At 43.6% G+C, this 15,566-nt stretch overlaps 1 protein-coding gene across 1 annotated transcript in view; it reads left to right on the forward strand.

Moving 5' to 3' along the window:
* The window catches only part of PLA2G4A (phospholipase A2 group IVA), a 147,473-nt gene that overhangs the window by 8,916 nt on the left and 122,991 nt on the right, over positions 1-15,566 (forward strand). The gene's annotated exons all lie outside the window — the stretch shown is intronic.

Genomic DNA, 15,566 nt, shown 5'->3' on the forward strand with positions numbered 1-15,566 from the left:
AAGGGTCACATCCCTGGGAGACATTGAATCTGGAGTTAAGTCTCGGTTTGCCGCTGCACGGCTTAGCACAAGTGACTCCATTTTGGACCTGTTGTTTCTTTTGAAATCCTGGTTACCGTAGTTAAAATCAGGTGTGTCAAGAACTAAAATAATATCATTGAAACATGGACTCTATATTTCCTCACTTTAAAAAACTCATGTTTTCTTTTTAAAAAATTCACTAGCCATTTTTCACAAATACCCTTAACATTAGACTACGTTAGTTTCTTACTAATGATGGACAAGCGCTCCCATGAATGGAAGCAGTGAGCTTGTGTGGGTTAAGCTGGGCAGCGTGGTGAGAAGGGGACACTTTTTGTGGTCAGATGCACCGCAGTGTGCTTGTGCCCGAGTTGTGCCCCAGCTGCACTGCCTGGCACTCTGAAGGTTCTTTGCCCTCCTTCCCTCCTGTCTCAGTGAGACATGTGAGTTGCAAACTCATTCTGCACTTTGTTGCCAACTCTTCCTGTATTTGTCAGGCTATGATTTAGGTACAGTTTCTGAGCTGCCTCCGGTCCAAAATGAGGGAGACATCTGTAAAATGAAGGGGAGAGTACAACACTGTTTTCCTTAATTCCATATTTTCACAAAAGCCACTGAGGCATTGTATCTCACCAGCAGAAGCTCAACCAAAAACCTTCTTAAAATTTTACTAATGTCCTTGACACTATTTTCTAGCTTGCTGATCAATGGTTGGGAAAATGTGAATTTCACATTTTGGAGAAATGACAGTGTTTCTATTTCATTTCAACCTGTGTTTATCCTAGGCAACACCTAAATATTCAGGTTGTGCTTACATGTTTACTTATAGTGCCAGCTGAAGTTGGTAGCATCAACGTAACTTACTTTTCTATTATTTTACCCTTTATTGTCCTGTAAGTTCTTCTGTCCCCGACATTCTTACACCAGACCTGAGAACTATACAGGTGTACTCTGTAGAATGAGAGGGAGAAAGCATGATGATCTCTAGCAGGTGTGTCCATCTGGCAGCCCAAGAGGGCTGTGAATGCGGCCCAGCACAAAATCGTAAATGTACTTAAAACATTATGAGATTTTTTTGTGCGTGTGATTATGTGTCACAGTGTATTTAGCGTATGGCCCAAGACAACTCTTCTCCTTCCAGTGTGGCTCAGAGAGGCCAAAGGTTTGGACACCCCTGCGCCTAACGCATGCATGGGTTATCACTTCAGGGGTCTTCTAGGCTGCACCGACTCCACGTATTTCGACACAATTGGTTTCCTTTGTAACCCAGAGTTTTAGTTCACAAATTTTATAATGCCATGCTGTATCCAGAGGTCCCTGGGCTTCAACCAAACTGCCAAAGTGGTCCATGCTACAAAAAAGATGAAGAACTCTTAAGGATACTTCTCTCAGATGCATACTTTATATTTACAGGGCTCTTTTTTTAAAAAAAATATTTTATTTATTTATTTATCTTTAGAGGGGAAGGAGAGAGGGAGAGAAACATCAATGTATGGTTGCCTTTTGTGCGTCCCCTGCTGGTAGTTAGCCTGCAAGGAACCAGCCTGCAACCGAGGCATGTGCCCTGACCGGGAATCGAACCGCGATCATCTGGTTCGCAGGCCTGCGCTCAATCCACTGAGCCACGCCAGCCAGGGCTACAGGGCTCTTAACATGGCAAAAAAACTGGGTTTCCTGTTCATTTCAAAAGTGAATTATCATTCCCAGTATCTAGAAGCATATTTCTAAACTTCTTACAACCTGACAAGTGAACGGTGAACTTGAACCCCTGTTACATATGTCCCACTCCGGGACTGCGGAATGCTCCGCTGCTTCTCACAGGAACTCACACCTGAAATGGGCAGACACTCGGCTCGACCTGTCGGCCACCACTCCTGCTATGTTTTTTCTGTCCATTTTTTCCACTTCGAGATCATAGTCAGCATTCCTACGTTAACTACAAGACCAGCCTCTCGATCGTGAAACATTAAAGCCAGGATGACGGGTTTCCTGGGAGTTTTCCCGGCATTGTTTACTTTAGGGGGAAAAAATGGCTTTGCCTGCTGTGGCAATCAGGAGGACGTCATGAAAAAAGGCAGCAATTACAGAGGGCGTGGAAGTCTCAACAAAACACAAATGCTCCCTCGGGGAGAATATTTGCCAACTGTCTCTGGTCTGGAGAGAGGGAGCTGTAGAAATAAAATGCGCTTCGCAAAGCACACTCCTTTTCCTAGCCTTTTGTGGGACGTTGTCAGTTAGATTGAAAAAATGCTACCACCAAACGCATTGCTGTTCTCAGTTTCTTTGAAGTAGAAGGTAGAATACTGTCTTACAGTCTCTGAAAATAAATGTAAGATAGTTAACAAGTCTCCATGGTGGCTTGTGTGGGAAGAGGAATTTTGGGAATAATCCACCTAAGTGTTTGTAACTAAGCATCTTCTAACTACTATTCAAACCTAGAAAAGGATAGAGGATGGAAATGACTCCCTTTAAGTTTTATCTGATGAATCAGAGAGAGAAGTTCAGTTATTCGCTTCCCTCAAAGTCATATCTTGAGCCTGACAACAAAGCGTAATTTGGCAACTTTAAATTGGGGTCAAATGAAAATTTACTTTTCTGTTCTTTTTTTATTTTGGCTATGTTTCCTTTTGGGCTGCAGGGGGGTAGAAAAGGGTGTTCTGGGAGTATAAAGAAGGTTCCTAGCGGAGAGCAAAGAGATGCGTTCAGCTGTCCCCCGCGCATATTTCCAGCACCCACCTGCCCCAAGACATAGTATTAGAATATTGTTGACTCTATTCCCTCCACTGCACTTTACAACCCGGTGACTATTCTGTAACCACCGACGCGTCCTTCTTAATCCTCATACCTTTTGCACCCAGTCCCCCTCTGTCAACCATCCATGCGTTCTCCGTATCCATGAGTCTGTTTCTGATTTGTTTCTCTGGTCCTTCGGAGTCCAGCCTCCGCCAAGACATGCCTGTCGAACCACTATGCTGTACATCTGAAACGAACATAGAAAATTTGTGAATGTAAACTGTAGTTGGGGAAGGAAAAAAGAGATGGGTTCAGCTATTTCCCCTCACTGGGATGAGCTTAGATAAATTTGTTTACATCTTTAGCCTCAGCTTACGCCTGTGTACGTTGAAGTGCTGTCTGGGTGGCGATTGGAAATATCGTCTTCCAGTTCCAAAATTGTGTGACCTAAAATAGAGCCCCAATGGCTGCTTGTGTTTGGCCACCCAGAGGCGAAGCTATGGAAAATAACAACAAACCAGATAGATGGTCAAGGAAAAAAAATTGGGGAACTGGCCCCCCCGTGAGGAGATGCTCTCGTTTTGTTCATAGGACTGTTGCGAGACTGTACCAGCCGGTTTCCTAGCCCTTAATATACGTTCACAGGGACAAGCTTTCGGTAGTTGAGAAGTGGTAAAAGAAACGGTTACGGATCGTGTTCCATTTCTCCAGAACACACGTGTGCTTTTTCAATAACCAGACGAAGGAGGCTGGCCCATTTAAACGTGCTGCGCTCTCTCCTCTTTTCACTTCCACGATCCGAGTTTAGGAGTGTACCATGTCACCCTTGGGCTGCTCTGGCTGGTTGTGTCTCTCCCTCCTCAAGCACGACTTTTCTCCATTCACAATCGTATGCTTTGTGTAACTGCTCTGTTTGTGTTACTGGCGTGTCATACACTGAATTGTGCCCTCGTCCTGCCCCCAATTCATGCGGTGAACCCCCCCTCCCCCCCCGCCTCCTCCACCCATCACTCCATTTGGAGAGAGAGCCTCGATAGAGCTGGTAGAGTTAGGGCCCTTAGGATGGACCCTAAACCCATCTGGCTGGTGCCCTCACAGAGGAAATTTGGATCCACCAGGAGACAGCAGTGATGTGTGGGCAGAGAGGAAAGGCCATGTGAGGACCCGGGGAGAAGGTAGCCATCTGTAAGCCAATGAAAGAGGCCTCTGAAGAAACCAAATCTGCTGACACTGATCCTTCCGGCCCCTAGAACGGCGAGAAAGGAAGTTCCTGTTGTTGAAGTCACCTAAGCTGTGGTGTTTTGTTATACGACAGCCCCAGCAAACTCATACAGAGGACCACTTCCATTGTGCTAGCTCTCTGCCAAGACTCATAACACTGCTGTTTGTCGTATAGCATCTCACAGTCCCTCCTGTCCTTTAGGGTAGAGCAGCAGAAGGGTGTAGAAAGAAAGGGTTTGGTACGAGGCAGAGCATCAGGACCCCCGGGCCAGCTCAGGCCCTGCGTACACAGATGACCCCGGGAAGGTGCTGACCTAGCCTTTCCGAGAGATGCGGTTCTCTAGCCAAGCGTGGGTCGGGGGTCCGTCTGCCTTCCTCTGAGTTGTCACTTGACCAATCCTTCAACCTTTCCAAAGGTTAGTTTACAATGTTTACAGTAATGATCCCTGCTTTGTTACGAAGGGGAAACGAGATGGTGGATATGAATCCCTTTGCACAGTACCTGGCACCTGGGAAATGTGGAATACACGTGAACTTTTAAAATTAAGTCAGCAAGTTGGCAATGGCTAGGATGTCTCCTAGTCTGTCATCCTAGGTTCCATAAATAGGCTCCACCACCCTGTGATTGTTTCTCGACACAAGGCCTCCTCTGTGGTCTGGCTATTTCTGCCCCCCAAGACCCTGTACAAATTCCCAAGTTTGTTCATTTCCTTCAGTCATTGGGTGATGGCTTCGGGGCCCAGCAGGAAGATAGGGGGAAAGAGGCGGAACTGCCCACCTGTTGCTCACAGCTAGGGAGACACGTACTCCTTATGTATCACGTACATTGTGGTTAGGCATCTCAGGGAGAATTACAAGGGTCTTGACCTGGCAGATAGTTTAAAAGACGGTTAACTTTAGAGAGTGAGCATATTGCACAGACCCCTGATGGAAAGGCAGACTACCCTGCAGAGAAGGGGTGTGTTGGGGGGAAGAGGCGGTGCCAGTAAGAACCCGAGGTGGGATGGAGCCTCCCCAGTGTGGCCACAGCTTCCTGTTCAATGACTTTCCTGGAGCATATCTGCCCATTTCCCCTTTCTGCACACTTACACCCATTTACAGTTTCAAATAGCAGCATAGTTATCCACCTCCTCTACCAGGCCTCTTCCATTCTAAACCACCTCAGTCTCTGCATTCTCCGAAACTGGTAGATAATCCAAACATACTCGTCTGTGTAAATAATGAATGCTCAATAATAATACAGATTTAGGAGATAAAGAAGCACCGTCAGGGATTGATTGGGGAACGAACAAAAACAGAGCAGAAAAGTCAGTTCCCTAGGAATAGCGTGGACATAGGCGGCAGGAACCGGGTGTCTGGGGGACACAGGCAGACCTAATTAATTCAGGGTGCCTCTGCACCTGGTGGTGTGTGCTTTGCCATTGCCTGGGGAGCAGGGAAGCTCTCTGAGCAGGTTTTCTGTATCACTCTGGGAGCGTGGTTTGAGAGACATTTCTAATACAAAGCAGTGCATTTACTTGTCTTAATTCCTTTTGTTTCTTTCTTTTTTTTTTTTTTTTGGTGCCTGTTGGAGATATCAAACCCTTTGCTTAGGCTAGATATTTTTTTTTAATGCCAGCAAAATAATTTAAGAATTTAAAATTTTAGTCATGCCATCGTTGCTGTATATCTGTATGAAAAGAGGATGATGGAAACAACAGCGAATGGCCCTTTTCACTGCGAAACCTCTCTAGCTGCTGAATGGAGAAAGCTTTGAAAATAGCAGTATTTCTTACTCTCTCTTAAAACGCATTGTCAAAGATGAAACCTTCCATCTTTATAAAAGATGCTCAACAGATTTGCCTGCTTGAATTTGTTAGAACTCTCCAAAGAGCCGCATAAGTCTTAGGAAATTGAAGCCGTTTGAGGGAAAGCATGTTTTATCCACAACAATAATAATAACAGATGACATATTTTGTATTGTATGAACTACTAGGTACCAGGCTTGATGATTGACATACATTTTCTCATTTCGTCCTCCTACCATCTCTGTGAGGTGTGTGGGTCATTTCCCCATTTCCCAGCCAAGGGGCAGGATTGCCCAATCGGAGCAAGGGGGAGGCAGGCTTGGAGTTCCCTGGGTCTGGCGCCAGAGAGAAGCCCGCCGTGACTTCAGGGCCAAGCCTCTTACTACCTCCTTTTCTCTGCTACATGGTCAAAGGGTGGGCAGGGGCAGAGGTCCCTCTCTGTTCTCATCCTTCTTCCCTCTCGAAACCACAGCCTGGTAACGTCCCCTTCTCCTGTTGTTGTCACTCAGGGAAAGAGAATTGACAGAACCCACTCGTGTTTCTGATTCTGGTTCACTTTTGCAGAGAAGTCTGTCTTGCACTAACCGCATGACCAAAGGGGCTTTGGACAGACCACCCACTGTTAGGCATTCACTGAGGGCCAACAGTTGCATTGCACAGACAAGTGTGTGTTGAAAACATATCCCAGATTCCCTCTCATTAGTGTTCAGGAAGTTTCTAATTACAGGGCAGTCCAAAAAAAAAAAAAAAAGAAAGAAAAGTAAAGGAAGGAAGAAAGAAAAAATAAATAAAGCATGAACTTCATAGCTCTTGCTTCAGAATTAGAAGACTATCGACTCACCAAGAATAGTTATTCAGCTAGTTTAAAAAAACCCCAAACTGCTATATTACGGAGCATTCATGAGAATGGTTGTGCAACCTCATTGCAGGAAGGCTTCCAGGACTGAGCTCATTGTGGGGGAACAACATTTTCTTGGTTTACTGTGGCTAGTTTAACAGAAAGGCCTTCATTACACAGAAACCTAAAATATCGACTGCTACTATGAACAGAGGAGGAGAAAACAAGGACAAATGGGCGCCCATTCATAACGACCTGGAAATGCCAACACTGGCTGGCAAAGATGGCGAATGATTATCCCGAGAAAAGGGAACCTTATCCGATATGACTGCCTGGTTACTTCTTTCACGTAACTTCGGAATGAAAATGGTGCACGTGTGAATAGGTCCGTGTTATTTTTTATTTGCCAATTCCAGTTGGCATTCAACATTATTTTGTATTAGTGTTAGGTGGACGGCATAGCGGCTAGACATCTATCTAATCCATGATCCCCATGGTGAGTTCGGAACCTACCTGGCACCATGCACAATTATTACCAGATTAGTGACTGTATTTCTCATGTTGGACTTTACATCCTCGGGACTGTTTTGTCACTATTGAACGTTCATGGTCACTTCTTTAGTTTGAAATAATGTACGATAAGAAATTACAAAAATATCACAGAGAATTTCCATGTAGCCTCTGCCCACATTTCCCAACTGTAATAACTATCATACATGATAAAACCCAGGAAACTGTCACTGGTATAAGGCCACTAACTAAGCTACAGTCTTTATTTGGATTTTATTAGGCCTTTGTACGTATCAGAGTCTATCCAGTCTGACAGTCTCTGCCGTTTGATTGCAGTGTTGAGTCTGTTCATATTTTAGGTTATTGTCGTTACAGTTGAATTTCCACCTGCCATTTGGCCTTCAGTTTCCTCTCTGTCTCATTTCTTTTTTGGTCCTCTCTGTTCCTTGTTTTCAATAGGTGTTTTCCAGTGGACTATTCTAGTTTCTTTGCTGAAGTTTTAACTGTATTTTTAAACAATTTTCTTAGTGGTTGCTCTTGGAATTATTTCTATAGGCACTTTAATTTATTATAATCTAATGTATATCAATAACTTAATTTCAGTGTAATATAGAAACTTTGCTATAATATAGAAACTTTGCTATATTATAGATCCAATCTATCTCCATGCTTTTGTGCTATTGTCAGAGTCTATATATCTTAGAAGCCGAGTAATATAGTATTTTAATTTATTGATTTACACATTTTATGTCTTTTAAAGAAGCTTAGAGAAGAAAAGAGAAAAACTACGTAGAATACTCTATTTTGACCTACACATTTACTGTTTGTTTTTTTTTAGCTCACCTGAGGACATATTTTCATTGCTTTAGAGAAAGGAAAGAAAGAGGGAAAGAGGGAGAGAGGGAGGCGGGAAAAACAGAAGAGAGAGAGAGGGAAACATCGATATGAGAGAAACATTTATTGGTTGCCTTCTTGTATACGCCTGACCATTAATGGAACCTGCAACCTGGCTATGTACCCTGACTGGGAATTGAACCTGAGACCCTTTGGTTATGGGATGATACTCCAACCAACTGAGGCACACCAGCCAGGGCCCTGTTTGCTGTTATCGATGCTGTTTATTTCTTTCTGTGGATTCAAATACTGTCTGGTGTTATTTTCTTACTCCATAACAGTGTTATTGTTTCCTCATTCTTTGTACTATTATTTTTATATGGGATACATCCTTAAGTAAGCCCAACAATACAGTTTTATAATAATTATTATTTTTTAAAAATTTTTTAATTTAATTATTGTTCAAGTACAGTTTTCCGTCCCCCACTCCCATCCCAGCCCACCCCCGTGCTCCCCACCTCCCTCCCTTTTCCAGCCCCCTTAGTTGTTCTCCATGTGTCCTTTATACTAGTTTCTGTGGATCCTTCCCCCTTTCCCCTGAAATTCTCTCCCCTCTGGTTTATTTTTTGCAGTTGACTTTTAAAACAGTCAAGAGAAGAAATGAGAAGAAATATTTGTATTTATACCAACTTCTAAATTGTATAAGAAATTATACAATTTCTTATACAGTTTTTTTAATCTATATACTTCCTTTTTTATCCTATTTCTTTGTGTGGATTTGACTTAATATCTGGTGTAACTTTTTGTCAGCCCGAATCTTCTTATAATGCTTGTCCCATAGCAAAAAAATGTGTTCATTTTGACTATTGGGGGAATGTCTTCATTTCCCCCTATTTCTTAAAAGATAATGTTTTTATTATTATTATTATTTTTACAGATTTTATTTATTTATCTTCAGAGAGGAAGGACAGAGGTAGAGAAATATCAATGTATGGTTGCTTTTCATGTGTCCCCTGCTGGGAGTTGGCCTGCAGGGAACCAGCCTGCAACCCAGGCATGTGCCCTGGCTGGGAATCGAACCGCGATCCTCTGGTTCGCAGGCCCGCGCTCAATCCACTGAGCTACACCAGCCAGGGCAAAAGATAATGTTTTTAGATATAGGATTCTTGATTGATAGTTCTGTTCCTTCAGCACTTTGACTATATCATCCCATGGTCTGGATCTTTTTAATGCTGCTGAGGTCCTCAGTAAGTTCCTTGAGCATCCTTGTAACCAGTATTTTGAACCCTGCATCTGATAAGATTGCTTATGTCCATTTTGTTTAGTTCTTTTTCTGGAGTTTTGATCTGTTTTTCATTTTGGGCCATGTTTCTTTGTCTCCTCCTTTTGGCTGCCTCCCTGGGTTTGTTTCTATGTATTACGTAGAGCTGCTATGACTCTGTCTTTATACCATGCTATAATATAGTAGGTGTCCTGTAGGGTCCAGTGGCACAGCCACATATATCACCCAAGCTCGGTCCTCAGGGTGCACCCTCTGTGTGGGCTGAGTACCCTCCTCTTATAGTTGAGCCTTGATTGCTGTCAGCAGATCAATGGGAGAGATTTATACAGGCCAGTCAGTGGCAAGGAGTGGCTGTGACCACTGACCACCAACCTCCTCCCTCCGTGAGGATCAGCTGTGCAGGGGCAGGGGGGTGGTGCTCTGATGTGGTCTGTAGTTGTCCACTGGTTGTGCAGACTCTGTGGTTCCCAGGAGTGCAGGCCAATGTCAGGCCCCTCCTGTGTTCTGCCCAGAGCCACCCTGCATGATCTCCAAAGCACTCCGCAGATGGCTGCTTTTTGTGCTGGGCTTGGAGTTTCCCAGGTGAAGTCAAACTATGAACCTAGGCTGGCTGCTGCTGGTGCTGGGCCTGGGGCCACTTCACAAGAGTTACAGGAGCTGAAGGATCACAGAAGGCCAGCCGTTGCTTGTTTGCGAGAATTTAGGAAGTTATGAAGCATGAGCCAAGACCAGCCATTCGTACGGGGAAACCACTGTTAACAGCTTGGGTGGGCCCTTAAGTTGGTTGGGACAGAGCCTCAGAGAATTTCAAGTGCAGGGCAAACAGTGTTAGCCAGGTTGATGGAGACTCAGATGTGGCACCCACGGCTCTGTGGCTCTGTGCGAAAGGTTCAGGAAAGGGACAATGGCCTCTGCCCACCTTTATGTCTGGGAGAGAGCTATCCTCCAACTCTCCCCTTGATGCTAGATGCTTCAGTTCCTCCCTGTATGCCACAGGTGCCTTTCAAGCTGCTACCCCGGTTCTGGAGCTCATAAGGGATGAGTCTGAGTAAGTCTGTGTGTGGGTTCTTTAAGAGGAACTGCCTGCGACTCCAGGAGTTTCTTCTGCCGACGCAATTGCTGCTGGTTTTTGTAGCCAGAAGTTATGGGGACTTATCTTCCTGGCACTGGAACCCTGTCTAACCCTAGATGTCTCTATCTCTTCATCGCTATTCTCTATCTGATTATTGTGTCATACTTTTCTTTAATTTTTGAGCATTGTTTTCTTCAGTTTTGTGAACATATATGTAACTGTCGCTTTGAAATATTTGCTAGATTTATAATCTGGAGTCCTTCAGGGATAGTTATTACTTCCTCCCTCCCATCCCTCACTCCCCTGTATCTAGCTCACATTTTACTATTTTTGTTATTGTTTTTGCTGCTGAAAGTTGAAAATTTTAGATTATATATTGTAGCAACTCTGGATTCTAATCCTTCCCCAGGGGGCATGGGTTATGGTTGCTTTTTGTTGGTTTGTTTGAATGCCTTTCCTCACCGTGTTCTATGGAGTCTGTCCCTCCAGCGTGCAGCCTCCGATGTGCCAGCTCAGCTTTTATTTTTCATCATGTTTTTATTTTTAAGCCTGGTTAATGAGTTGCCCCTGGCTCAGCATCATTTATCTGTCAGCCAGTGCTCAGCCAGAGGTTTGCTTTAACACTTGAGAAAGTAAATCTTCACAGCCTTTGCTGTTTAATCTGCTTATAGCCTGGGGAATGCTTTCAAAGCATGTGGAATTTACTAGTCACCCCTGGTCTTTACCTTCTGAATGCACAAAGCCACATCTTGGTAAGGTCCCCTGAGCGTTCTTGTTATGTGCAGTCTTGCATATAGAGTGTTGTCCAGACCACCAGGAGTGAGTGGAACTCAGCAAGGCTGTCTCTGTGAGTCTCCAGATCTCCCTGGGAAGTTTCTGGCTTATTTACCTTTTTATTTGCTTGCTCCAACCAGTACGGATCCCGTGCTAACATTAAACTTTACTCATTGTTTGCTACCGCACCTCTATTGTATTTGACAGTGTCCTCGGACATAGAACTTTCCATGTTTTCTGGCAAATACGTTTATCCCCCATCTCTACCCCTTGCCTCCTCAGGGCTGCCCTGTGTTCCAGACAGAATTTCTATCTGCAGAACAGAGCTGGTGGTAATGGCAAGAGTAGCTTCTTGCTAAAATGTCACAGTCTCCCACTGTTCTTATTAAAATGTAGTTGTTTTTTTTTAAAAAATGCTTTTCATGTTTTGCGTGTCTTTTGGTCAGTTTCCAGAGTTGTTGTTTGTGATGCCTCTGACGACATTTTTCTGTGCTTTTCGCAGAGAGGACTTCCCAGGTTTCTCATTCTGCCGTTTTAGATGTTGGGCCACTTACTTATGGAACTTTAAAGTGGAAATGTTGATCAAGATCCTAGATATAAGAACTAAGATATCAAATACTAACATGGGTTGTGATACAGCCTACTCCTTCATGTTTTGAAAAAAGCAGGTGGTTGAAAATATTATTTAACTCTAACCCCCCACACCTACTTCACAAGTATAAGAGGTTTGGGATGGCAGGGATGTGGGGAGAACTTCAGAAGAGTCGTTGTTGTTTGTTTGTTTATTTGTTTGGGAGGATTATACTTTCTAACGCTCAATCCAGAGAGGGGTCCTTAAGGATGCTACTCAGAAGTTTTATCAGAGCGTTGAATATGTGTCTCCTGCTGTAAGCTGGTGTCTAGTCATGCTTGAGAAATACATAGGGACACAGGGAGCAGAAGAGTGTGTTTCATTTGGCCAGTAAATTTATTCTTAGGGCTTGTTGGGAGATAGGATGCACTTATGAATGTTCTCCATGCACTAAAGAGAGTCCTGTAGTCTTAAATTCTACACAAGAAGTTTGCTTGGTAGAGTGAAAGAACCTCAGAAAGACCCGTGGCAGTAGACTGCAGGATGCATTGGGGCTATGGGAGAAAGCACAAGACTCCAGCTGGAAGAGAGATGTATTGGTTGGTACACATCTGAATATGGGGAAGGGCCCTGGTTAGCGTGGCTCAGTGGACTGAGTGCCGGTGGTTCAATTTCCAGTCAGGGTACCTGCCTGGGTTGCAGGCCAGGTCTCCAGTAGGGGGTGCTTGAGAGGCAACCACACTCTGATGTTTCTCTCTCTCCCTTTCTTCTTCCCTTCCCCTCTGCCTAACAATAAAAAATAAAACATCTTAAAAAAAAAAGAGGACAGGAAAGAGATCTCAGAAAAATCCACAAAAGCACCCATGAGCAGAAAGTATCAGCTTGAACATGCACCAGGCTCAGAGCTCACGAAGCTGGTTTACAATAGGATGGTGAAGTAATAACTTTTTACCCTTCAGCATTTTCCAACCACAAGGGGTTAAAAAATCACAGCTCTCAAGCTTGGGAGGTTGATGGAGAGAGAGGAGAAGTCAGAGACCTCACCTTCCATGCATGCTCCAGCTTGGAGAGGCGGGGAAGCCTTCACTCCAAATCAAGCTTAATTCTGGGTGAATACATAGACACAGCATTCTGATTTCTGAATTCATTGTATATACTTGTGTGCGTGTGTAATATAATTGTTAAACAGGAAAATTCTGAGGCTGACTAAGGTTTCAGCGAGGTATGAAAAGTGCCTGCCCTGAATGGATTTAAAGAACAAAAAGAGAGTATCTACGATTCAGTGTCATGAGTAATGTTTGTTTAATATCTATTGACCACGCAGTTTCTGGTAGACCTGGGCAGTTAGTCATCTGAAGCGTATTTCCTGTTTTTGGCTTTGACATTGGGGGAGCATCTATCCAGGTCTTGCTGCGAGATACAGTAGTGATGCTGGTTGTTGACGGGTGAACACAGTGGTTCTGAACAGCACTCTTGGAAAGGAGAAGACAAAGTTGCTGACATTTTGAGAACTAAATGTCACCCCTTCTGGAATTTCACTTCTTCTGCTTTTGACATTTTTAATTAGAGATTGATATTTAACATTCTTTGATATTAAGAACGTTTCAGGCTGGTATGGCTCAGTTGATTGGAACGTTGTCCCGTAAACTGAAAGACTGCGGGTTTGATCCTTGGTCAGGGCACGTGCCTGTCTTGGGGATTCAGTCCCCGGTCAGGGCAAGTATGAGAGGCAACCAATTGACGTTTCTCTCTCACATCGACGTTTCTTTACCTCTCCCTCTCTTTCTCCCCTGCTCTCTAAAATCAATGATCATGTCCTCAGGTGACAATAAAAAAAAAGAATAGTTAGGAATGAATAAAGTAAACCTCAAAATAGAATGCCAATACTATTTGAATTTCCTTTATGCATACACCTGGCATTGACTAATATTTATCCATCCAGCCATCTATCCAACCGATATTTATGCCGGAACTACTGTATTTCCGGCATTGTGCCAGGCACTAGGGATAACTCTATGAACAAGATAAATATAGCCCTGAGTTTATGCGTCTTTAGTTCTCTCAGGAAAGGCAGACAATGTGTAAAGTGGAATGAAAGGCTTGAGGGAGAATTTCCTGGTGCAAATGGAGCCAGTAACAGGCAGGCCATGCCTCCTCTGAAGGTCATGGGAAGCTTCTCGGAGCAAGTGGCATTTTCATTGAGTCCTGGAATGTGGATGAGTTGTAGTTAGGTGGACAGCAGTTGCCTACTGGGCCCGACAGGGCCTGCCCCTCACCTCTACTTCCAACATCATCAGAAGCCACTTTTGATGAACATTCACTAGATACTTCTCTTCTCTCAATTCCTCAGAAGGCTCGGCCAGAACATTGCATTCTAAACCCACTCCTTCCCTACCCTCTGTGGCCAGCTCCCAGCGCTCAGGCCTCAGGTTATTCTCTTGTTCTGCTTTTTGCTTGTTTCCACCACGTGATGCACATTTATTTCTACTATTTTCGTTCATTTCTTGGGTTACTTGTTTTCTGACTGTCTTCTAGAAATGTCAGCTCCAAGGGGGAGGAAATGTCTCTGACTCCTTCAGGTTGGCTTCTCCAGACCCTGGGATGCTTGACACAACAGAAGTTGTGTCTTCAATATTCGTTGAGTAAATGGATGGAGGGAAGAGGCTGATTACAGCCCTGAGTGGAGGAGAGTAGGACACATTTGAAGAAAGGAAAGAAAAACAGTCTGGCTGTCCCATAGAAAGAAAAGAGGAGGGTTTGGGGATAAAGAGGGGAAGTAGGTAGGAATCCAATCTTCAAGGCGTTAGGACCAGCAACTTCATACCTCTGTTAGTCGGTCATGAAGTCAGTTTGGTGGGCTTCTGCTAAATGAAATAGAACAAAATCAGAGTGTATTGTTCTTAGTCAAACTGTTATATCCCATAAATTTTCCATATTTTACCGTTACATCACATGCATTTTCCCTATTTTATTTATATATGTGTGTATATAAATATTTGTGTGTTCTATTGTGATGTAAAAAGGTTTTTGTGCTTTGTTTTTTAGGAAATAGGTATGAAGGCCACAGTGCAGACCATGTTAAAGATTTTGACTCTATAGTAGAGGACTAGGAAGTCACTGGAACTGTGTTCACAGAGGACTAGGTTCCAAGAGTCCCTTTCAGCTCTGGACATTAATCTTAGAATATGGTATTGCCTTTAGCAATATGTGAGCATGGAGTCTTGGCTGCATGCAATGCCACTTCTGGATTCCTTTACTCTGCCTATTGAAGACAGGAGCTATGCCCTGTTCTCCTTTGCGTTCTCCATGCCTGCCATGCCTTAGATCTCTTATGTAAAGCCACTGCTTGTGACCTGAAAGTCTGTAGGCCCCACAGATGCTCTGCTGCTCTGCCTCTGTCAGTGGCACTATTTTGAAGAAGGAAACTTTGGGTGAGGATAAGTGCCATAGTCCTGTTTACTTGCTGAGTTTTCACTATCAATACTATCATATCATATCCTATCATCTTCTCAAGTAAAGAGTGTATAGAGCCACAGATTCTCATCATACACACCTGGATGGTACATCATTTGCTCCCCAGCACATTGCATAGTACATAGGATGTTGTGGGTATTCATTTGCTGAATGATGAATCCACCAAAATTTTTCCATGTTTCCAGTCACAACAGTGNACCTCTGGTAGTCGGTCATGAGGTCAATTTAGTGGGCTTCTGCTAAATGAAATAGAACAAAATCAGAGTACATTGTTCTTAGTCAAACTGTTATATCCCATAAATTTTCCATATTTTACCATTACATCACATGCATTTTCCCTATTGTATTTATATATGTGTGTATATAAATGTGTGTTCTATTGTGATGTAAAAAGGTTTTTGTGCTTTGGTTTTTAGGAAACAGGTATGAAGGCCACAGTACAGACCATG

Source organism: Sturnira hondurensis, unplaced genomic scaffold, assembly GCF_014824575.4.
Source record: "Sturnira hondurensis isolate 20B ecotype Veracruz unplaced genomic scaffold, ASM1482457v3 Scaffold0022215, whole genome shotgun sequence".
NCBI classification, from domain to species: domain Eukaryota; kingdom Metazoa; phylum Chordata; class Mammalia; order Chiroptera; family Phyllostomidae; genus Sturnira; species Sturnira hondurensis.